The following is a 23,779-nucleotide window of genomic DNA, read 5'->3' as shown; positions in this document are numbered from 1 at the left end:
ATACAAATATAAATCAGTGAGGTTAATTCATTAAACAATTCGGGTGAAAAAGAATTTAATCAGTCGGGCTATTTAATTGTAAACATCTGAATACCTTATTTTTAGCATATGGTTAATTCTTATGTGAAATATGTGTTTGCTTAATATAACTTTTTAATGTCATATTTTTTTCAGGTAACTGTATTCAATAAAAATATTTAAATTAAAAAAAAAAATTCTGAAAAGTTTGTATTATTAATATTAATGGCATACTCATACATTAATTTAAACTGACTCTAATGCTCTCAGTAAACCGATTCTTATAAAAATTCAGATATTCGACTAAGATAGATTTCAGGAACCGTTCCTGGGAGTCGGGGGCCAACCTTCTACATACACGCAATGAATTCGAAACCTCAGCTTAATATTTTTTGGATCTTTTTCAGGGACCGCAGAACTGGAAGAGGGGCAGAGTGGATCTCAGCCCCTGACATTTTATAAATGGACTCTTTTTTTTTCAATGAAAATTTGAGTAATTAAATTTACAATTAAAAAAATAGATAATTTTTTATGTCTGAATTCCACAAAAAAAAGCCTCTATTTCAAGCGAGCTTTTTACATTTTCTTGGTGGGAATTGCTACCAAATCATCCCGTACTCATCCTCCCGAAGAGGTAATATACGTCCATATTGCTAACTGATACGAAAATTCTTGGTTTTAAACGTCACAGCGGAGAAGAAGGAATTGGGAAGCCGGAAGAATTTTAATCTGAGCGCGCGATATATTGGCATGTCCAGGAGGTCGTGAGTTTGATCCCCGCCTTTGAAGACTTCCTATGTAGTAACTGGTGTCTGAAGTATGTTAAATCTGTCGGGTCACAACGCCCTCTGTGTTCCCATAACAAATCATACTTCTGGGGGTACTGAATTGGAAATTCGGGTCAAAATTAGAATCTGTGGACGAGTGAATGGGAAGAGTTGTTATCGACCGTGTCAACCGTCATCTATGACCAACATAAAACAAGTTTTATAACATACGTACATTCTGAAAAATTATTTAAAGAAAAAGATGAGTCTTATGAAGAAATAAAAATACCTTAATTAGAAATTCTAGCTTTATTAATAATATCATTAATCTATTTAAAGTTCATTAACTAATAAGTTTTATATTAAGTAATGGATTGAATGTTGATAAACTTCAAGTTTAATCACCAAAAAAAAGGGGGGAAATTACTTTAAACATCAAAACAGAAACTATTCCCAAACTTAAATCTTGGACCCAAATACCAACCAGATGTATAGCACACCCTTTGCAGAATTTTTGCGTGCTTTTTTCGACATACCTCTCCAGTACTAATATCTTCTTGCTAGATGCATTAATCAATAATAACAAGTACACATGTTACTGATTTAAAGTAACAGAAGTGTCAACTTAAAAAAGGCCTTTCGGATAAATAAAATAATTTTTTTAATCAAATATGTAATATTTTTTCAATTCTAATATTATGGGCGATCTTCTCGCATTTTGTTAGGGGGGAAGCACACTAATTATTTCATTTTCCCCATTTTGTATATCCTCATCACATTCAAAAATTATACAAAATCGTGAAATCCGTAGCTGCAATTACAAAAAAAGAAAGAAGATCGACGGTGAAATCATGTGAATCGGACTCTTCAAAAAAGGGTTATTTCTCAATTATACTAAATTAACTAAATACTAAATGTAATGGTTATTATACTAAATGTAGTAAATGCAATACTAAATCCATGTTTTGATTTTAAGATTTAGTTGCTGTAATAAATAATATCATATTAAAAATATAAGGATTTTAAAAACTATGTGGAAATCAATAGTAATTAGTGGATAAAAAAATAGAACCAAAATTTCTGCAGAAAAGAAAACCAAATTTTTTACTTCAATATTCTTTATTTTTCATCATTCTCAAATGAGAATAGAGAAATCATAAGCATTTTTTCCCTCTTCTATGCGTGAGAAAAGCATCTTTTGAATATAATTCTGAAGAAAAGAGGAAAAATCTTAGAAAAATTTCTGAAAACCAAAACTTCCCAAAGGTAAAATCTTTCCGCAAGAACTTGGTATCGTTCTGCGACAATGTCGCCGTGGGGCCCTTGGCAAGAAGAAAAAACTATTCGATTAGTTTAAATAGAAATCACAAAGTATCGCATTTAATGCAATTCATGGAATGCAGAGAACATTTTTTTCACCAATAACGATATTTCACAGAGGTCATTCTAACGCAAAGTTAAAAACACTGAAAATTCTTTTGTGCAAAAACTCGATATGACGATACCAATTTCTAATTTTTATAAACTAAGATTTATAATTCCTACCACGGAAAACATATCCCACCTTTGTAGCAACTAATTTAAGAAAAAACTTAGTTCTTATAAGAATAGCGATTTAAATATACAAGATTAACATAATTTTTTACATTAGGATTTATTACTAAATTACCTACCAATGAAAAATTTCACACCTTTATAGCAACTAATTTAAGAAAAAAACTTAGTTATAACAAGAATCACGATATTGGATTCTAAATATGTCACAGAAGTACTTGTATAAACTTTTAATCTAATATCATCTAAAAATAAAATACTCTGCACAAAATTGCAGCTATTTAATTTACTGTCCTTTTTTTTACATTTTGATATCACAATATGAAGTGGAAATACATTTGGCATAATCTAGAATTAATTTATTTGTAAATGTTTTTAATTCGTAAATGTTTAAAAATTATTTGTAAATGTTAAATTAATCTAAAATTAAATCAGCTTCTCATTATTTCATCGTGACAGTATGCTGTTAAGTATATGATTATACACTTTTTTGTTTTGCTTTAAAAAAAAATTTCATTAATCACCTGTAGGAACAGTACTGCTTTTATATATATATTTTTTTTACAAAGTATACTTCCCCCCTCTAAGCCGCTACAGAAATAAACAGATACTTAACTTGAGCAAAATGGCCGAACAAAATAATTAAAGGCACAACCTTGAGACAACATACGCAATTTTAAGAAAAATTAACAATTCATAAATTAGCTTATTTTTTGGCAGTTAGGTACAATGGGTCATTTTACAAAATTTAAAGAAAACTAAAATCTTTTCAGGTCTTTAAAATAATCGGGTCTCTATCTTTCCGTGATTCTCATCATTTATTATGAATCAAAACCAATGAAACAGCCGTCATGGTTTTTTAAGAAGAAAGTCACGCGACCATCCAAACATCAGAAGCAATTGTTCACATTAAATATAAGTAAACAAGATAAAACTTGCACCCTTTTAAACACATGCACAAGTCAATCATTCAATAACAAAAGGAATATTTTTCTTTTTATAAAATGCACCAGAAGCTGCAAATGTTTCTCTAATTTACAAAACGGGGGATAACTTTGTTTAAATTGCACAAACAATTCATTTTTCCTATAGTAAACTCGGAATAGAGATCCAACTGATTGATTAGTCGCATCAGGATTCATTAAGTAAGCTTGTATCATACACAAAATAACTGCTGTCGAGTCTTTATCTAAGTAAAATAATTCAGAGCGCAAGAATCGTCATTCATCAGTCACAGAATCACCAGAATCTGTTTCCTTTAGCCAAGTGAAAAAAGATTTGAGAGAATGTAATGCTACACCTTTGCCTTCCACTTAGTTTATATCATCACTTTGTTCCCAGTTTTTAAAAGATTCTTCGGTGATAACGTTATCGTTGTAGAAAATGTCGAAAATCTGCCTTAGAATTCCTAAAAATATAAGAAATTGATAGAAAAAATAAGAGACTATCTCCGATACTAGCAAAGGGTTGCCACAAAAAATGAAGAACATAGTTGTTTTCAGTAGCCTAAAGCATGAAAATAGATGTCAATAACTATTAAATTAAATTGCCTAAATAAAGAAAAAAAATTCAATAATATAACTACATTTTTATTAAATGACTTAACTATCATATACCATGATCCATTTAGTCAAGTTGGTAGCAAGTATGATAATTTTTATATAAATGTTAGTGTTCTAGCATCAAATTTTTTCAGCAAAAAAATTTGTGTATTTGCAGAAAATTAAATACTTTTAATTGATAGAACTTATTCAAAATACCTTTTCATTAAAAAAACATTTTTTATAGAAATATTTTTCCTCTTATTAATAATTGATATAGCAAATATGTATATATATATATTTATATATATTGTGAAAAGTGACCAATCAAATTTGAAATTCACGCAGACTAATATATTAAATATCAAGGAGAATTTCGTAGGAAGTAACCGTTGAAAAGGTGAAAAGGTACAATGGAATCTTGGCAAATTGAGGGCATTAAAAAGTGATGACTCAAACTTGCAATTCAATTTTTATTTTATTTTTTAAGAATAAAAATTCTTTGTGTTCAGAAGCTCCCACGGACAGCAGGTTGTCAACCCACCTTGACTGGAGTGTTTTGCAATTTTCGTGGGTAATAAAAGAACAACCTACATCGATAAAATTACTGTGATCTGTGCCACCGTGGAACAACTCTAGTATGCTTTCTAGACAAGCTCACATATGTTGCCATTTTTTCCAGCTCATTAGCAGCTCTTTATTCAATAAAATCTGTGAACAGTCCCTCTTCTAGTGATGGATTAAATTGTCCTAATTGATGGAAAATCTGTCCTCAGCAATGGATCCCTTCTCACTGTGGAATTAAAGGCAATGAAATGGCCAATGATTTAGTCAATAATAATCCCGGCCCCCTTTTCACCCTTTAAACAAGTTCCCAAAAGAAAAGTTTTGACCTATTTTGTAGAAACAACTGATACAAAGAAATTCCAACAAAACGTGGAAGGTTTTCGTGCCAAATAGCATCACAGACTGGGCGAGTGATGAAGGGTGGCTCAGTTCAGGCTTTGTCGCTTACTTATACAGATTCAAGATGGCTTCTGATCCATACTGCTTTATATGTAGAGGACAATTTGTAATGGATTGCCACCACGTTCTTCGTTGCAGTGCTCTTCGTGAAGCAACTATTGCTGAGCGATTCTGGGAAGCAAGGTGTCAAATGAGGAAATAACTATTTTTAATTATTTTTATATTTGTTCTCTTGAGTTCTGTTATTTCTATCCATAATCAATCCACACTACCATTAGAAATAAAATAAGTATTTCATCTGACGGAATTTTTATTCAATAAATCTTTTTCGATTTAAATATTTACTAGGAGAAGGTTTAACAAAGTTCAAACTAAGCAAATATATAAATAAAGATTAAATAATATTTTGCATAAGACCTTGAAAAATAAAAAAAAACGCAATGCCAACTGCAGTATTAAGAAAAGTCACGCCATATGACAATTTTCTGTTTCTGGTTCATTTCCAGTTTTAAAATATTTAAAAAAATTTCCTAGCCTAATGAAAAGTTTTAATGGAATGAAAAATGGCATTTTTATAGTTATTTTGAAACAAGATATTCTTGAAATCAGGCTACATACTGGGTATTATTATACAAAGCAATATTTTACTGTAAAAATACCAAACAATATCTTATTCAATAATAAAAGTTAGTCTTAAATTAAATTGGAAAAAAAAATGCAGAACATAATTTGTAATATACAAAATCTTGCAAGGCAGAGATAATGTAAAACTTTATAGGGATTATGAGATTACAGGATGTATGTCATAAAATTGCCATGTAAGTGGATCAATGAATGAATTACCTTTAGGTTGATTTTGTTGATTCATTAGTGACTGAATAGCATATAAAGCTTGAAGTTCTAGATTTTCATTATTATCTATATGCCGTGTTAGTATAGATATCCTTTTTTTTCAATTTCGTAACATCTAATTCCCACCCAGAAGTAGTATCTATAACAAAAACAATTATTTAAACAAGTTTTCAAAAAGAAAAAGAATAGAATAGAAAGGATATGTACAATAAAAAAAAACTTTTCTGGCATTTTCATGCACAGCAGACACCAAGGCACGGATAAATTTAGGTTCTGTACATTCAGATACATTGGCCTGAAAAAAATTAAACCATTAGAGCATGCCAAAAGAAATTATAAATTTATAGGAAGGAAAAAAAGCAGAAAAAGTAAGTCAATGCATGAGCAGAGCTTGATTATCGGGAAAAAAAGTGTAATATTAAAAATAGAGTGCATAATATTGCAGACGGAAAATTCAATAGAAAGTATAAAAAATAATCATAAGACACAAATGAATACTGAAAAATATATGACTACATAAAAACTGCATTTTTTTGGTATTAGGTAGCAAATGATTTAATATAAAACCCAATTTGCTTAAAACATATTTTTGAAAGTTCTTTTAATCTTATTTATCAGATATTCTAATACTTTTTCTTCAGTCATAAAAACAGTATTGATGGAAAAATTGGAGAAACATGACCAATTTCAGACTCAAGTTATTAAAAATTATAGCACATATTTTATTATTTTCTGAAACAAAAACATAACTTATAAATGCAAAAAAATTAAAGAAAATTTAAAAAAATTTCAAATATATTTCAGCATTTCCAAAAACAGAGATCATTTTTATGCCATGAGAGATAATTTATGAAAATATCACCAATATTTAAATTTACTGAGAATGACATAAATACCTTTTTATTTTTCCGTATTATATGTTAAAACATTAAAATTCTCCTTTTAATAGATTTCTAGACTTTTATACTATCAATGATTTTCAATGAAAGTACACATTTTTGTTAGCACACTTCATAATCATAATTTTATATAACTAATTAATACACGAAGGTTTCTCACCCTTTTTTTAAAAAAAAAAATATGAAATATTATTTAGAAAGTTGCAAAACATAAAGCTATTTATTTCAGCTTTCTCTTGCAATTAATAAGTACATGATTAAAAATTGAATTAATTAATGAATAGTAAATATTGTTTCATCACACTTCACTACTTTTTTTGTTATTATTCAAAAAGTTAATTACTTTAACCAACATATCGCGAAGAATAAATAATTAAAAAAATTGCACATTTAGCTTTACTTATTTATTCCTTTACGCATTATGAATCTTTTATTGTCAAATTTTATACTCAAAAATAAAATACATGAACTTACATTTATCCAGTCAAATATTTCTTCACTTTCGTCAGTTTTTTGAGGCAAATCGAGGAGATTCTTTTTAATCTCTTCAATTGACATTGGTTTGGTAGGCTTTACTTTAGTAGGACAAATCGTGAATTCCAATTTCTAAAAGAAAGTAATACATTATAACAATGCAATTTCAAATTTTTTCCTTTCTCACTTGTTTATAAAAACCACACTACTTACCTGTTTTAGAATAAATTCGTCTACTTTAGCATCGTTCCATAAAATGTCAGTCCACTGTAGCTTAGATTCTCGCCACAGCTCTCCAAGTTTGATGATAGTTCTCTGATCAAAAAGGAAATTTCAATGATTAACGTAAAACTAATTTGGACACATTTCTTACATTGAATTGTGAAGTTTAGTTAATTTTCTTCATCCCAATCTAACAAACCATTCATATACACCCCAGGTAGCAAAAAGATGTGATCTAATATTCGAAAGATGCAATATAATACTGCCCTGCTAGAAAACGCAAAACTCTTGAATCCTATCTTCTAATATTAGAGCTCATATTATGTAAAATTAAATAGTATTCGATCTAACACTCGAACTTTCAAAATTATCACCTATTTCATTACTTTTGGTCCAGTGCCACATTTTTGCGAAAAGTTATCTCATATTATTAATAAATAAGCATTTATTTATGAAAGAAAACGATAAATTAAATATTACTTAAATATCATTTTCAGCCAATGCAAAGAAAACGAAAAATAATATTCGTAGTAGTTTGCGAACGATTGAACTCGAAAAACTTTTTCAACTGTTTATGTTGAGTTGTAACTCCTTCTGCTTGTTTGCAAGACGAACTCGCAATCTTGTTTCCGCTGAGCAGTTTTTGTTTCAACTATTTCAGGTATTTATAATTTAGTAGTTTTTTGTAAACTTTATAAATTTCAATGATAGTTACATGATAAAGTAGTAGCGTAGGTAATGTTTTTTCCTTGAGTTAAAGTTTATCTAGAAAAGTAATTTAAAGCACGATGTGTTTGAGATTGTAGATGTTGTAGAAACATTCAGTGTCCATAACAAACTTGACCACTAAATTAAGACATTTAAGAATTAATTTACTGATCATGTATCCAATAAAGTCAGTAAATATTTTGTATTGTGATCATTATTGTTCACTCGTAGTAGTTGACTTCTTTGTTAAAACTTATTGTCTAACTATAAGTAATAAGTACTGTTTTTCTGCAAAAATGAAAAAGACAAAAGTAATTGTCTGTAAACAAATTAACCGTGTTAAATCAAAATATATATATAGCGCAGTTAAAATCATTATATTGTAGAATGTTTAAAGTTTAATACAAACAATATTGATAGCATATTAAAATTTCATGTTTGAAATATTGTACTACAATGAATAAATTAAATTTTTTTATTTAAATATAGACTAATTTTTATTTGAATATAGACTAATCTGTAAGTTTTTGATGCATCATGATTTATATTAATTTGTAAATGATTAAAAAGTAAGCAATAATATGGTCTATTCAAAATGGTGATTATGGTGAATGTAGAGCTTTGATTAAATTATATTTTTTAAATAAATTCCTATTAGAAACAATCTAATGCTGAAAGAATTTAGTTAAACTATAAGAAAAAAATTATTTGACAAATGTTGGGTATGCATACTGTCTGTTAAAGAATGCTATGTCAAAATATTTGGGGGAGGGGCGAACTATATTTAGTATGTATTTACAACTTTGAAATATGTGAATTGTTAGAGAATTCTCCTTCTACATGATTTTTTCAACCATGAATTGATGATTTTGAATTCTCAAAGTATCTTGTTACATTGATGTTCTTTTACATTAATCAAATTTTAAAATAAGCAATGGGAGAAAATAAGCAATTGTTTATTTAACACTTTTCGCCACTTTTTTTGTTGGCTTGTCACAAAGATTTTTGCAGTTTGAACTCTTTTTTTTATTAGCTTGGGAGTGTTTATGAGCTAAACTCTTTTTGTTAATCTCCTTTCCACTATGTTACTTTTTGTGTGGCTCTACCGAGATTTTTTGATGCAAGTATCGTTACTGCACTTTACTCATTAAATTTCAATGTAAAGAATATTACAATTTTTTAAAAAAATTTTCAAATTAAATAATTTAAGTTTCAAATAAATATTGTTTAACAATTTTAAATTGTTTTTTTCATTGTAAAATTTAATTTTCTTTTACAATTGCAGATATAGCTCATCATTTTTAAGAAACTGACTTAAGTCAGTTAATATTATGAATTGTGATCATTATTGTTCGCACATAGTAGTTGACTTCTCTGTTAACTTATTGCCTAGCTATAAATAATAAGTAATGTAATTAGTTCAAAATATGCTTGTTAAACAACGTTTGCTAAGTAATTTGACTGTGACAAAGTTTTTCTGCAACAACGAAAAAAAAAATAATTGTCTGTAAACAAATTGGCCAAGTTAAAACAATTAGAAAATTAATGATCTGCTACTTTTAGCTCAGTTTAAACCATTACATTCTAGAATGTTTAACGTTCAATACAAACAATACTGTTACCGTATTAAAATTTCATGTCTAAAATATTGTAAAAAAAAAAATAATTAACCATTTTTATTTTAATTTCTTGGGGATATTTCAGTATCGTTATTTGTCCCGCCAACTGCAATCGCCAAGTAGATTTTAAACTTGCAATTTTTTTTAAAAATAATATGTATATGTTTGCCCGGGGTTATACCTTTCGAGTTTGTCTTATTCTGTATTGTTTCTTTTAGTTTAATAAATATTTATTGAATAATTATTATAATAATAATTAGTCTAATAAATAATTATTGCTTAATAAAGTTTTTAAATAAATTTCTATTAGATATAATCTGAGACTAAAAATTTAATTAGATAATAAAAAATAAATGTTATGCATACTGACTATTAAAGAATGTTATGTAAACATATTTGGGGGAGGGGCAGAATATAATTAATATATATATTACAACTTTGAAATATGTGAATTGTTAAAGAATTCTCCTTCTACATGGTGTTTTTAACCATAAATTGATGATTTTGAATTCTTATAGTATCTTTTTACATTGATGTACTTATACGATTTTTAAAACAAGCATTTGTTTATTTAACATTTTTCGGCACTCTTTTTGGTAATTTGCCACATAGCGAGTAGTTATTTTCTGGTCTAATAAAAGAGGTTGAAAGGTTTTGCAATTTGATTATTTATTTTTTTTAAAAATATATGATGGTTTGTTTGGAAGTGCTTATGAGTTAAATTCTTTTAGTTGATCTCCTTCCCACTGTTTTATTTTTTGTGTGACACTAATGAAATTTTTTTTACGCTGGTATCGATACCGGAATTTAACCATTTAATTCATTGTAAAGGATATTACAACTTCTGAAAAACATTTTCAAATTAAATAATTAAAGTTTCAAATAAATATTCAATGTTTAATAGTTTTAATTTTTTTTTTCATTGCAAAATCTAATTTCTTTTCTTTTTAAATTTCAGTAGGGGAGTGTCGGGTACCCCCGCCCACTCTCAATTTCATATGTATAGAATATTTTTGCATGTCAATGGGCCATCGGACATTAACTGTTATATTAAAAAAAGATTATTTTCAAAGTTTCAAGTATTTATGCAGCTGATAACATGGTAAACAATAGTTTTGAAAATATGTTGAATACAGTAGTCATGAAATTGAGAAAAATTGGTTGAATGTTTCGATTAAACTTCATTTTAATACTAAAAAAATAATTTTTTCTATACATACAGTATTAAATTATGTAGTCTTAAGTTAAATTTGCACAAAGAAACAAGTTCATATGTGAAAAATTGTTCGCGTAATTACAAATTTACCAAGACATTGGATTTCGGGTGCCCCGCTCACATGAATGTTGGGTATCACCGCCCAGTTTTATTTCGTCGGTAAATGTACCGTTGCAAAGATTATTATTTTATTGCTTCAAATTTGAATGTTATATGCATTTTTAACAACAAATATATGTTTAAATATTATATGAAACATAAATTTATATATTTAAAAATGCAAATTAAATATTTTTAAAATGTAATTGATATATCCAAATTAAATTTAATATCAAGAAATCATAAATATTACAATAAGCTATTCGCATACTTATTTATTTTCACTTACTTGCGAACAAATCAGTCTACAGAAGCATTTGAATTCAATCAAAGTAGAAAGTATGACATTTGTTGTTATTAAATGATAGAATTCACTAAAAGTATATAAATATGTGATAAATAAAATAATTTTGTGATGAAAATGATAAATGAGGTTTATCTATTGTCAATACAAATGGCTTAAGTTACACATTTAAAATATATATAAATATATATATATATATATATATATTACGAACTAACAAATTAAATTGAGATTTTGATAAAATAAGCCCAGTTTTTTAGAAAAAAATTAAGAGTACATTTTAAAATTAAAGACTTGAAAATTATTAATGATATTAAATTTGTCAGAAAACCCATTGCATGAATAGAAAAAAATATCAATAAAAGTTTCAATAAAATATTATTTCCTAATTAAGTTTGAAATATTCAAAAAATTCAGCTGTACATAAGATATACTTTGAAGTAAGGAGGAGAAAAATGGAAGGTAGCAGAATTCACTAATATAATTTTATTTAGTATTTCTGTATTGCTAAGTAAATAATGCATGGAATGACATAAAACTATTGTTCTATGTTTTATTGTTTCACAACAATACAGAAAATTAAGTAAAATTATATCGCCGAATTATTCTACTACTATCCATATCTTCCTCTCGCTTACTCCAAAAAAATAAAAAGCACAGCGAGATAATATCAGAAAATACAAAATCTAATATTATATAGCATCAAAACTAATGCAAAATAATATTTTGGCGAATGCTAGATAATATTAGTTTGCATAGAATCTATTATTATATAAGGCTGAGCAAACAGCGACCTCTTGTATCTTTCTAATATTAGAAGTTGTGCAAGATAACTTTAGATTTTGCCGATTTTCTGATGTTATCTAATATTAGGTGCTACTTGGGACTACAATAAAATCTCAAGTAACAACCAGCAAAACCAAATTTATATGTCATAACAATTTACTGTTATTAATCAATTTATGTTGTTGTCAAGTAAAATTTAGCTAAACTCAGAGAGTGAAAATAAGTGAAAGTCTCAATCTTTTTCTCACTTCCAGGAATTCTTAAACAAAATCTGTCAGCCACAAAACATATCAGATGCTGTAATATTCCATATACCTAAATATTCACCTATATGTGACCATATCCATGCAAAATTTAAATGTGATATGTGTGCATTATATTATGAAGTTTAATCATTATACCATTCTAAAAGCAAAGATCTAGTCTTTACTTTCAAGACACAATTGTTCATGCTTTATTCTATAATAAAGTAGACTTCATTTCTTCAACACCATCTTTCTAAAGCGATATTTTGAGCAATTCAAATTTCATTTTTTTTATAACAAAATTTTAGAAATCATATAAAATATGTAGCAACAGCTAACTAAACTATCAAAACACAACATGGATTTAGAATGGAATTCTTGTGTATCCAGAGTGTCTATAAGCGATTACTTAAATGCACATTTAGAACACCATAAAAATATACAGAAATTTTGAAACCATTACTCGAAAAGGGAGAAATCTAAGATACATCTCTTTAGCAATTCTCTTGTAACGAATCGGACTGTGGAACAAAATCTAAAGTGTATAAACCGCAGGTCAGTAACTAACAGCCATAACTATAAGTCAGTAAACCAACAGCCTTAGAATTTACAAAATTTCACGAAAAAACGTGTGCCTGCTGTATTAGTTGGCTAAATAATTTAGCAACTTGGATTGCAATTAACAAACAGAAAAATTTAAACTTAACATTTCCAAAAACTTTACAAAAACGTGATAAAATAACTAGTTTCTATTATATATCGTAGAGAAAATTGTGAAAGTCATGCATTTTTGTAATTTATAATGACAATCGACACTGCAAAGAAAAAAAAAATATATTTTTAAAAGATGGAAAATTCACTTTTTACAGAACCTGACTTTAAAAAAAAACGCCTTTAAGGGCTTTTAAAAAACGTAAATCAAAAATAAGCACTTTAAAACACTACTCACCCTGACAACTTATTGAGGTAACCGGGTACTATGTAAAACAGAGAAAAAATTTGTTAAAAATGAGGATGGATAAAAATAAAAAATAAAAACAAATTGCTTACTCTTCTTTTAGCTGCACAATGTAGGGATGCTGATACCAACAGTCCAGCTGTCTGGGAAGGAATACAAGGATTTAGGACATCTTTAAGAACATCTAGGGTAAATTTGTTATCTTCTGTAATAGGTTCAAGGATCTCTCCAATGTACTCGCATATCCTGGGGATATCTAGTGTGAACTCATCTATTGACTCTAGCACAACTTCGAACCTAAAAAAAAAATTGTGAAACAGGGCACTGTAATTAATAAGGAAAAAGATAATTGGCCTAAAACAGTTTAAAGTTGAACACACCTTTAAACAGTGTCCATACAAAGATATTGAAGACTTAATAGATAATATATGCTAAGTCAGTTATATGTTAAGTCTATTAATATATACACATGGAACACATCATACATCAAAATCTAGTAGATTTTACGATGTAGAATAAATTTCATGATAACTGTTGAATTATGTGCTAACTATTTTACACATAGGGAATTTTAGGGAGTCATCAAAATAGAAAAATTGCAATATTTTCCAGTTATGATTGACATTAAACATATGTGGAATGTTATGTACTATGTTTACTCATAATTTCAAATATTAATAGGCATTTAACTCACCAAAGATAGTTAGATTTTTTTAAATTAATTTACAAACAAAGTTCTGAGCATTTTAGAATAAAAAAAGTTTTGAACTGATATATAATAAATGAGGTTCACTTTATTATGTATTAGTAATACTTATTTAAATATTCAAGAAATAATCTGTACACAAATTCTATTTCCATAGGGAGTTTTTCAAGGAAACTTACTCAATTTTAGTTAATTTTCTAAAATGTACAAAAACCAGGAGAATTTTAAGTTAACCAGTAGAGTTAGCAGCTATGCATACACTTACTATATAATACAAGTTTATATATTAACTTTATATAAAATTTAAACAAAGTTTTGTTCTTAACTCTTAACATTTTATTGCATGCATAAAACACACTATTAAAAAAATGTCGTTACAAAATCAACCATGCAGCAAACAAAAATTAATTTATCATGGCCGTTTTACTATTTAAAAAAAAATTAAATTTTCTTTTAATTTATGCAATTTTACTTTAATGTACTGGGCATGCTGTATGGTCTTAAGCTACCATCAATTTCTTGATATATTCTAAACTTAAACAATTTTTTCCAACGAATATGAAATTTTTGAATTGAAACAAATTGAATTATAGGTTTTAAAATGTCAACATTATAACGTACATTGATTTGGAGTTACGCACTTAAGCAGTCTTTTTTTGACATGGTTTGTTGATGGCTATTTTTTCAGCTACTCCAAATTACTCTTGATTATTATTGAATTAATTTTGATTTTTAAGTACTACTTTGTCTTGTAGGGGGGATTTTGAAACTAGCATTTGAAGAATCATTTTTTGATGCACTCAATTTGGTCCAGTTATGTTGTCTACGAGGTTTTGTCGATCACATTTTGCTTTTAAAAGCTATTGTTATACGGATTTCCATTTATAGGAATACTGTTATAATTCAAGAATTTTAAATTTGGACAATCACTTTATAACAAACTTTTGTTATGACAATTCCATCTCAAATCTTTAAAAGTGTATGATTTTTCCCACTGTGACTCTTAATTACCAAACTCTGGATCTCGCGACCATGATTTCCAAGTTTTTTATCAATATAAAAATGGAAAACGGATAAATATTGAGGATAAATAAGTCAGGTGAAAATCACTACAGGGTATCTACTACATTTTAGATTTTCAAATTCATGACTAATTCCAAGAGTTTTCATAACTTAACAAAGTTACTATTTTCTCCCGACAAAAACAAGACGATAAATTAAAAAAGTATTATAGTTACATTAATTGAAATGATAGGTATAACCAAAACTGTTATACTCTGCATCTGCATGTTCATAGATTTTTAATTTAAAAAAAACAGAGTAAAGAAAGAGTTTAAGCAATAAAGTAAGTGAAAACAATACAAAAGCAAATAATTTTTTTCTACAGAATTATATTCTAGAGATACTTTTCTTGTTCATCGGAAAGGAAAGAAATACTCAGGATTTTTCTGTTCTCATTGAGGAATAAAAATTCGCCAGTGACTGGCTTCAATTAGAATTTTAAATTGATTAAATGAAAAATAAAAAAATAACAAATGAAATTATGTTTTTTCTTTCATTTTTTGAAAGAACACCATAATTTTTAACGAACATGAATAAAACATTTCATATTTGAACAAAATATGACTGTGAGTGGGAATTTTCTTACAAATTCAGATATTTGGAATGCCGTTAAATTGGGAGGGGGAATTTCATTTTAAAAATTAGATTTTTCAGCGACCTAAATCCATGACTTTCCATAATTTTTTTTTTTTTAAAAAATAGTTAAAATTATGACATTTCATGCCAAATTTTGCTCAGCATTGAAATTCATGACTTTCTATGATTTCTCATGACTTTCACGGTGGCCCAGATACCCTGGCACTAAACAGGCGTAATTTAGCAGAAAAGCGAAGGAATCTCTTCCTGTATTAGGCATTAGCATTACGATAATCTAAGAGTTTTTAAGAAATATTTAGTACCTCAATATTTTGTAATTTTTGTAGTTTCAAGTACTTCTTAAATAGTTTCAAAGGTATATAAGAACTGCGTGCATCTTGCCTTTAAAGGGAAATAGCTTGGTAAGTCCTGAAAAGATGCATTTAAAAAAATAGCTAATTGTAATTCTGAGTAAAAAATATTTAAGATAGAAATACTTGACAATACTGTAAAAAATATTTCATAAGCATTACATTAAAATTTTAGTCTTAAAATTTTTTGATGCTCAACTTGATTATCAATAAAAAATAAACTGAAAATAAAAAAATTCTGAATCTACCCTTTTTTATAATGATCGAAGGTGATAATATTTTGTTTGACTAAGTTAAAAAGTAATTGGCCAAGGGAATGGCGTGCTTCGACAGAAAGCTCTAAGACATTGTTAATTTCAGCATTGATGAACAAGTGGATTGTACTAGGCGAAGCCAGCTCCTTGACATACCTGATTGCTTCCTAAAAAAGGTAAAAACAATGACTGGTTTATAAATATATTTTCTCAAGGATTAGAAATGAAGAGGATAGGAACCCAATTCAATATAAATTAAAGGCAATGAGCGTGGCCAAATTATTCTACAAAAAATAAGCACCTTTTAAGCACTTTTCTAGCACTCAAAAAATATTTTTAAGCACTTAAAAAAATATGATTAGGCATGGTTGGAAAGTTTTTGACAACTGACGGTTTTATTTTGTTTTAACCGTCATGTCAAAAAAAAAAAATTGTCAAAAACCATGAAATTTTGAATCATGTAAAACGAATGGCATTTCTATACGCTACGGACTGACCATACGCCGAAATAGATTGGGGTTGAATTAATCGTGAAAATATTGAATAGAACAATGTGAACTGTGTCTGTTTGCATAATTTGTAGCGAAAATCAACATGCTAAAGGAAAAATCTCATTTTGAAAAAGGGAAAATTAATCACTTTTTAAAAACGCTATGCACCCTGAAATGTATAACTAATTTCTCCACCGAAAACAAAAATTTTAAAAATAAAGTTTATGTTTTTTTATTGTATTGAGTATTTCACATTTAACAGCACTTTTACATTTAATTTAATTATGAGAAAGCTACCAATTAAAATTAGGAAAAGTCCTTAACATTTAAATTGTCTGAGAAAATTCTTTCCCAAAGCATTCTTTCAAATAAATAATGAAAAATTTCAACTATAATATTTCAAAATTATAACTGAAAGTTAACTTAAAAAAAAATCGCAAATAAGCGAACCCATTGAATCAGTTCCTTTGCCAATGAGTTGGGGTTCAGGATTCTTTTTCATTTCAGTGGCTTTAATCTCACTAGAGGTACCATCTCCAACGGACCCTTTCACTGCTTCTATCACATTATCTTTTTCCTTAGAGTTAGAAGGAGTTTTCCTTATGACAGGAGGCAACTGCGTATTTTGCCCATGACTAGATTCACGACTTGATGCAGCAGATCTAATAGGAAAGAAAAGGCAAATTTAAGTTACATGATGAAATGCGAATGCTACAAAAGATCCCTGAGGCAGAATTTTTTCGAGCTATCTGCAACTAAACTCTCTAGCACTATTATATTTCTGCAAGATACTTTCATTAATAACAAACATATATATGTTATTATATTAGAGTAACAAAAGAGCTGTGTTTACAATAGAAACGGTATATTTTTTTAATTGAAAGTGAAATAATTTTTCATTTTAACATTACGGATGATATTCTCGTATATAGTAGGGAGGGGGGGGGGTACAAATTACTTGTACGTTTTTCCAAATTATCAAATTTTGTAAATAATCATAACAATTTAAAAAGATAATAAAAAATCATGAAATTCGTAGTAGTAATTGCCAAAAATTAAGATCGACGATAAAATCACACGAATCGAACTCCTCAAAAGCGTGTTTCGTTTCGAGATTAGATTGTTGTAATAAATAACGCGGTATAAAAAATATCGGATTTAAAAACTATGGAGAAATCAATAGCAATAACCGCCAAAAATTTGATAGAATTATTGCCTTAAAGAGTAAATACTCAAATGCACGATCCAAAATTTTCCATATTGTTTGAAATATATCGGGAAATTTAAAAAGCACATGAAAATCAATATCAATAACTGCTGAAAATACAATAGAAACATTACACTGATTTACGATGTTATCGGCATGATTATTATGATGATGATTATGATTGGATGATTATTATCAATTATTACGCGCAAATTTCTGCAGAAAAGAAAAGTAAGATTCATAAATTTTCAAAAGAAAAACCTTTCGGCAAAAACGTTCAACGACAATATCACTTCAATTCTACCACGAGGCAAAGGATTAGTAAACTATTAAGTTCGTCTTCTGTCTTCATTAAAACTAGGATTAGAAGTTTGCTTAGTCAAAGCAAATTATCTGTTTAAAAAAATTGAATATTTAACATGCTATAAAAATTATAAAAAATTTTATTTCTACAGCCGCAAACTCTTTCTATTTTTGTTATTTTTTAATCTTTTCACTTCGAGACTAGAATTTTTTAGGTAAGAATGAGCGATATATCGTATTTTAAAGGAAACAAATTCAGACTTTAAAATCTGTGCACTAATAATCCAAGGCACTTCTTTGTTGGGAAAATGAATTATGAGAAAATCTGCACAGATTGAGGAGACTAATATGGATTTTAGACCAAGTCACAGCTGTTAGGAAACCTAATTAAGAAAATGCAGGATTTCAAAAATAGTGTAGAAATTATTAGCAATAACTCAAAAAAGTGCAAATCAAATACTAAAATGAGTTTATGCGAAATTTGCATGTGAAATTTTAAAAGTCGTGTAGAAATCAGCCAGGGTATCTGCTAAATCTGGAGTTTTCAAATGACTTCTACCAAACATTTTCCATGACTTGAGCAGGTTAATACTTTATTACACAATATAGTCAAAAGAAGATCGTAATGAGTGCAATTTTCTACCTTAAAAATAATATTGTTTTATCTGACCAATGCGGTACACATTATTTTAATAAAACAATTTGAACAAAAAGCATTAAAAAAAGAGAACTGAATACACAATAACAGTAAAAAATAAACCAGCAGTTGAAGGTAACAAACAGGCAATATTTTCAAAGTATTTAATTATGCCTCTGAGGAACATTTAAGGTCGTCGGGCTACCGAAGCGGGGGTGCCATCCCCTCCGCAGAGGATCAAAATTGTGATGGCATGCCTTCGGATCATCCTTCGGGATGTTTCCCAGACCGTTGCCAATAGCCCATTGTGCAGCTCTAGTGCAACGTAAATTAACAACAACAACAAGAACATTTACAAAGCTAAAATTGTTTAATCTGATAAAACTCAAATGTGCCGTTTTCAAAAGGTCAATTCTAGGGATTGTGTTAATTTAATTTCAAGGAAAAAAAAATATCAACATCATTTCACGTACTATCAAATTACAATAAATATATAAAGAGAGAAATTTAAACTAAATAAAAAAAAAGCATTTCAAACATAAACAAAAATATTATTTTTCAAACAGGAATCATTTGTACAATTGAGGCTTAAAACACTTTGCTTAATAAATGTTTTGTTTTAATATAAAAAATATAACTTTAATTAAACTACATATGAAAAATAAAAATATATTAAATATATATTTATTAAGTTAGGTATTAGATACAAGAACACTCTTATAATTAAGCACAAACACTTCAAACTATCTATCGTTTATTTTTTAGGTTTTTTTTCTTGTCAAACATTATGTTTATATCATGAAAAAACTGTTAAATATTTGATATATATATATATATATATATATATATATATATATATATATATATATATATATATATATATATATATATATATATATATATATATATATATATATATATATATATATATATATATATATATATATATATATATATATATATATATATATATATATAGTGAGAAAGAGATGCTTATGACAAATGAAATCAAAATAAATAACAAAATTACATTTTTACAAATACATTTCGAATCTTACAACTCTTAAACAGAAAAAAATCTTATCTTGAAAAATTTTTCAACCAAAACCAGAATTGTCAAAAATTAGTATAACAAAAATTTTACAATTTTAAACATTTCAAGTTCACATAGAATAATAAATTGTTCATAAAATAGATCACGATGAGAGATTTTTACGAAATTAATTACAATGATTTTTAAATCACATAGCGATGTTTGATATTTAAATCATGCTAAATAAATCATGTTAAAAGATTTTTAAATATTTTGATTAAAAATATCTATGTGTGATTTTTAAATCGTACAAAATCTGATCATGTTGTGTTATTTTTTAAATTGCTCGACGCGGATTGTGGTGTGTGATTTTTAAATCATGTGAATACAAAACACGATGTGTGATTTTTTAAAATCACATAGATAGCACTATGGGATTTTTAAATCGCACTAATACGGATTACGATGAGTTATTTTTCAAAATTACATTAATACAGTTCGCGTTTAGTAATTTTAAAATTGCACTAATGGATCTGGTTGCAGAAGTTTTTAAATTGCACTGGAAAAGAAGCACAGAAGTTTTTAAATTGCACAGAAGTTTTTAAATTGCACTTACGGATTGCACTGTGTGATTTTTAATTCATGCAAAAAATTAAAATAGTGATGTGTAATTTTTAAATACCCCAAATCGATGACGAACTGGGAGTTTTCACGACAATTTTCAATCAAGGACGAAATCAATGAATTTCCATGATTTTCAAGGACTTTACAAGTGCGTGGATACCCTGTCAGTAGAGCTAATTACAGGGCGAAAAAGAGAACAGGAACAAGAAAGCATTGAATATAAATAGGACGAACATGTCAAGAAGTGATTGCTCAATTTAAAATTTGCATGTGTATTATGACAAAGTATTAAAAATTATATAAAAATCCACAACAATAACTGCCCCGAAACAAAAAACCATGTGAAATAAGCTACTGCGAAATCAGCGGTACAAAACAAATATACAAAAGAGTTCATTCAAATAAATACGTTTATAAAATAGCATCATAATAAAATAAAACAAAAAAATTAATGAATTGAAAAAAAAAACACGTAGAAAACTTCAGCAATAATTTCCAAATGAAAAGACAATGTGAAATATGTTGGAATAGCAGGTCTTTATAGGCATAATCTGTTCAGATTCCACGCGGTCCTGCAGACAGTTTTTCCGACAAGACATTGTTTTGAATTTGTACACTGGCTTCAAAAACCAAGATATTTTTCTTTTAAACTAGGAGGCTTCGTGCCCTGCTTGCTGGCGCTCGCCAACCCCCGGAACTGCTTTCGCAGTTCGTTTGGGATTGCTTCGCAATCCGATGCTCGCTTTGCTCGCTCATTGGATACGTTCTTAACGTCTAGCTTTTGTATACTTTTTTGAACACTGAAGTTCCGAAACGTTTCGCTGTAGAAAATTCTAAACCTGTGCATTTCAATATTAATTTGAAATTGCAAACAGTTCACATATTTTTCTTAATCACACTATTCTAAATTTCAGTTGTTGAGAAAAGTAACTGTTGTAAGTTTTGTTTTAAAGTCTTTCCCACCAGAGGGCTAAAATCATGTGTTGTAAAGCAATATGAAATAGTACTGAACGCCGGATGTAAAGCATCGGCTTCGATGACGATAATTTTGTGAGAATTTTTTTGATAATTCGGTGAGAATTCACCCGATTAGACATATGATGCTCACTACGTGCTCTTGCGCGCCGAAGCCTATCAATTAAAACGTATTAGCCCTTTATATAATATAGATTAGCCATATGATGCTCACTACGTGCTCTTGCTCGCCGAAGCCTATCATTAAAAATGAAAACTGTTGCCAACGCGAGAAAAGAAATATCGTTTTTATTGATACATACGTATTAGCGTTTTATATAATATAGATTTGATATTTTTCTAATACACTATAAAAAGCACACATTTGAGTTATCACAATGCAGGAAATAAAAATTTCACGTACTGATTTCGAAAATACGGAATATTTCAGTCCCGACACTGAAAGGCGAAAACGGGGCAGAAATGAGCGAAAGTTTTCGCAAAACATGGAAAAGTTGGCAGCTTTGCTTTTCAAATTTATAAACATGTAGAAAATAAAAATTTACTAACACAGAAAATAAAAATTTACTAACACATAGAAAATAAAAATAATTACCTGTTTGTCAGAACTGTTTTCTCAGGATCGAACGAACCTGCAGGAGTCTTGGTACCACCACTGCTACTTCGACGCCAACTATGCATTACTCTTCCTGGTTCAAGCCTTATGCTATCTACTTCATCAGGCTACAATAAGTAAAAAAAATAACATAAGTTTTTCGATCTTCTCACTAAAGACATGGAATTCTGATTATGTGACAATTAAATTAATTAAGTAAAATAATATTCTTCTTTAAAAACAAATGCACACGAAATAAAAATAGTCACTAGTGCAGGAAGTGATAAAAATGAAGTCAAGTTCACTTTGTTTTAAGTTCTTGTTACCTAAATTCTTTCAAAACCACAATCATTAGATATTCTATATTTAATTTAACTGTTTAGATACACCTTATTAAATCAAAAATAAAATGGTGAAGTTAAGTGCAAAATTTAAGTTCGCCACACTGAAAAATGCAAATTTTCCATTCCCCAAGATATTGTGACTCACTAACGTGTATATTTGTATATCTGACTTACTTTAATTAAATTAGTTTAAATAATGGTAGGCAAAGTTCATTTACTTATTAAATACATTGACATATAATTGTTGCGACAACTAAAATATTTTCTGAAACTACTGAAATTCTTTGATAGTTGAAGGGTAAGAGTGAAACGTTAAATTTACTTCTACATTAAATATTCCAGAAAAATCTCTTATTAATATAAAAGAAGTTAGAGTATGATAAGAGAGTTAGAATAGATAATTAAGCTATTTAACAGATTTTGTGAAAATAATGTTCATTGAGAAAATTTAGATAAAGAAAATACGCAATGCCATAAAAAATTACAAAAAAATATTTGGTCCAATATATATATATATAAAACCAAAAACTGTATATAATTAAACAAAAAGCTTTTTCAAGGTCACCACTCAAATCTGGAGAAAAAAAAATTCCCTGTGTTTTCCCTGTACAGTCCGCAAAAAAAAAACGAATCACCCTGAATAACTTTCGTTCTAATGATCGGATTTTCACGAACTAAGTGTCAATCTTAATGGTTCCTGGGGATGACCTCAAATATGCTAATTAATTAGTGCTAACTATTAATTAAGTTACGAAATCAGACACAAAAACGTACTTTCTCTGAATAAACATGCATTTTTTTTTACATATTTGGATTTCTTATCTTCAAAATATAGGGGGTAGCCGCAATCTGGGAAATGTGGTCCCCATAGTTTGGTCAGGAGAGCGATTCAAAGTTCGTACCCCTTAATGTTAATTTCGCTTTTTGCGTTTTCAGTCATATTTTCAAAACTAATGAAGCAATTCAAAAAAAATTGCACCCACTCATAAAACTCATTTACCCAAAGATAATTTCATGCAAAAAATAATTTTTAATAATTATTTATTATTTTTTATTATTTAATTAAAGTGAGGATGAAAAAATATTGAATTATAAGGTATGAATTTTTTTATACCATATTAATTTACATATTTTTCAATTGAAAAATCTAAAGTTTCAACTGTTTTTATTTATTAGAAGCTGAGAAAAATTAACATTAATTATTTTTAAAAAAATAATTTGGCGACAATAAAGAAATAACTAATTGGGGCGATTAATATTAAAATGTGATAAACTTGGGAGAAACTTGACTTCTCGCGCGTAGCGTAAAATTTCATTCATATTTTTTTCGCTAAGAATCGTTTGCTAATCTTTTTATTTTTATTTCTTTCACA

At 28.1% G+C, this 23,779-nt stretch overlaps 1 long non-coding RNA gene and 1 pseudogene across 2 annotated transcripts in view; both read right to left on the bottom strand.

Moving 5' to 3' along the window:
* LOC122272838 (eukaryotic translation initiation factor 4 gamma 3-like) overlaps positions 1–23,779 on the bottom strand; it is a 52,399-nt pseudogene that overhangs the window by 6,777 nt on the left and 21,843 nt on the right. Inside the window, exons 11-18 of the transcript XR_015433422.1 lie at positions 22,063–22,190; positions 17,112–17,350; positions 8,081–8,139; positions 7,285–7,386; positions 7,072–7,203; positions 5,920–5,993; positions 5,690–5,839; positions 3,640–3,747 (exon numbers count right to left, since the gene is read on the bottom strand). The product of XR_015433422.1 is annotated as a eukaryotic translation initiation factor 4 gamma 3-like (transcript). The remainder of the gene's footprint in view (positions 1–3,639; positions 3,748–5,689; positions 5,840–5,919; positions 5,994–7,071; positions 7,204–7,284; positions 7,387–8,080; positions 8,140–17,111; positions 17,351–22,062; positions 22,191–23,779) is intronic.
* On the bottom strand, positions 13,391–17,079 carry LOC147812634 (uncharacterized). Its single transcript, XR_015433334.1, has 3 exons — positions 16,192–17,079; positions 15,896–16,001; positions 13,391–13,525 (listed from the first exon to the last, which is right to left on the bottom strand). It is a non-coding gene; the product is annotated as an uncharacterized LOC147812634 (long non-coding RNA).

The sequence above is a fragment of the Parasteatoda tepidariorum genome, chromosome 4 (genome assembly GCF_982258835.1).
Source record: "Parasteatoda tepidariorum strain Cologne lab strain chromosome 4, Ptep-v5.0, whole genome shotgun sequence".
NCBI classification, from domain to species: Eukaryota; Metazoa; Arthropoda; class Arachnida; order Araneae; family Theridiidae; genus Parasteatoda; species Parasteatoda tepidariorum.
This window is presented reverse-complemented; position numbering and strand designations above follow the sequence as displayed.